The following is a 2354-nucleotide window of genomic DNA, read 5'->3' as shown; positions in this document are numbered from 1 at the left end:
GGTCTCGGTTTTTGGGGATCGCTGGCTGGGCAGGGGCTGGGTATCAGCGGGCAGGTTGGTGAGCAATTTGTCCCTGCAGTTTGGTCCCCCATTTCCCAGGCAGGGGGAGGGTGAGCGATTGGCTGCGTGGGGTTTGGCTGCCGGGCAAGTTCAAAGCACGACAAGGGGCTGAGCAAGCGCCGAGGCCCAGGTTTGCTCTTGGTCTGAACAGGTGCCAAGGGCTGGTGAAGGCCGGGGACAACATTCCTTCCTCGGAGCTTCTGTGTGGCCTGAGCTGATGGTGTGTTGGATGGGTCTGGTACAGCGGCAGTCAGGGTGGGCAGCAGGACCCGGAACTGGGCAACGGGATTGCCCTTCTGTACAGCAGTGTCCATGTCACAATTCCAGCGTGACACTGAGCAGAACTTGTAAAGAAAAGTAGCTTTGCCCCTGGTGTGACCCTTCCCTGGGGAGACTGAGCCAGCTGCGGGGCCGGCGAGGCCCGAAGCACACGGCCATGGCGCTGGTCAGCCGGCCAAGGCCAGCCCGCAAGGAGGGAGGGCTGGGCAAGGGGCTGCCAGGCCCCGGGGGAAGAAACCCTCTGGGCCCAGCCCCTAACGCTGCCCCTGGAGAAAGGCAGAGGAGGAGGAAGCCGACAAATGAGCGTGGAATCTCCCAGGGCAGAGACCAACAGTCAACTTTATTGCGCTGGTGGAGGGGCATCAGACCCATCACGTGGGGACGGCGCACGGCTGGTCCCACGTCTGCGTCCGGGCCGGCTGTAAGGGTTTTGGGCCCGACGTTCCATGCGGGAGCGGTGCCTCCTCCGCACGGGCCCACGGGGGCTGGAGCTGCTGCCACTCTCGAGCGCTGGAGACGGGCAGGAGGACTCCGCTGGCAGCTGGCTGGTGGTGCTGGGGCTGCTGCTCTGCGGCACTGGGGAGCCCTGGGACGTCCCCAGCGCTGCCTGGCCGGGGGTGCTGCCCTCAGCCCTTGGTGCTGGCGCGTGGCCCCTCTCCCGGCGTGTTCTGGGCCGGCTGTAGGGCGTCTGGGCCTGACGTTGCACCCGGGAGCGGCGTTGCCTGTGCTCGGGCCCAGGTGAGCTGGAGCTGCTGCTCCTGCTGCCCTGCACCACTTGGGAGTCCGATGACCCCGATGACTCCTGGCTAGCAGAGCTGGGGCTGCTGCTCTCTGGTGCTGGCGAGCGGTGGGATGACCCCGATCCCGAGCTGCTGCCATCGCCAGAGCCAGCGAGCTCTGTGCTGTCACTCGAGTCTGTAAGGGGAAGCAGGACGGTCAGGGGCACAGAGGCCACAGTGCAGAGGCCAGAGCAGTGCCCCCAGCCCTCCTGGGGCAGAGAGGCTCTGCCAAGCCCAGCCTGGGCACCCACTGCCAGGCCTTGCCTGGGCGCTGGCCCCAGCCCAGGGGCATGAAGGTGCTTTGCCTCTTACCGGTGCCCTGGCCAGCACAGCTCTCACACACCCAGCTGGTCCTGGTGGTGCTGACGCTGGAGCAGCACCGGTGGGTGCCCACGGCAGCGCAGGAGCCGCACAGGAGCATTTCCCAGGGCCTGGGGAAGCAAAAGGGTTCATGGCTATGAGAACAAAGTGACTGCAGCACGGGAATGTGCAGCACAGCTCCTATTCTCAGTCCTTCTGCTCTGAGCTCTTGGCGAGACAGAATCCCGTGCAGAGACCAGGGTGCTGCTTTGCCAACTTACCCCTGTTCCTCTGCGTGCTCCCTGCCTGTGGGACAAAGGCACTCACGGGCATCGCAGCGGCTGTGCCTCTGGACTACTGCTTCGACTGGAGGCCCGTTGTCCTGTGATGGCAATCTGATGGAGAAAGGGAAATGGCTGAGCCCCTGCTGCCCCGGCATAGGGCCGATGCAGGGCAGCCCTACTCCTCCCCCCTGCCCGGTTTACAGCTCCTCCGTGAAGCTGAAGCCCAGGCAGACGGGACAGCGGAGGGGCAGGACTGCAGGGGCAGCCCCAGGCATGGCACAGGGCTTGAAGCCTCCTGTGCTGTGAGCCGGCAGGACACCAACCTCAGAGGGATTCGGATGCCAATGTTGAGCATATCATGGATAAAGTCGTATTTGTTTCTGCAGTGAGGGCAGTTGAAGGAAACACCAGCATACTGGGCCTGTCTCTGCAGTGGAAACAAAAGGAGCAGGAATCAGGCCCTGGTGCTGCTCAGCTCCTGCCGTGTCGCGGGGGCGAGGGAACGGCTCCTACCTGGATGCAGACCCGGTGGTACCAGGCGTGTTTGCAGGCCGGGCACACCAAGGTGTGGAAGGACTTTCTGTCCTCCACAGGCTCCAGGCAGATGAGGCACTGGGTGTCCTCCTCTGGAGCTGCCTCCACCTCCTGCTCT

The sequence above is a fragment of the Athene cunicularia genome, unplaced genomic scaffold (assembly GCF_003259725.1).
Source record: "Athene cunicularia isolate RWA unplaced genomic scaffold, athCun1 SCF_12, whole genome shotgun sequence".
Lineage (NCBI taxonomy): Eukaryota > Metazoa > Chordata > Aves > Strigiformes > Strigidae > Athene > Athene cunicularia.
Note: the sequence above shows the minus strand (reverse complement) of the source record.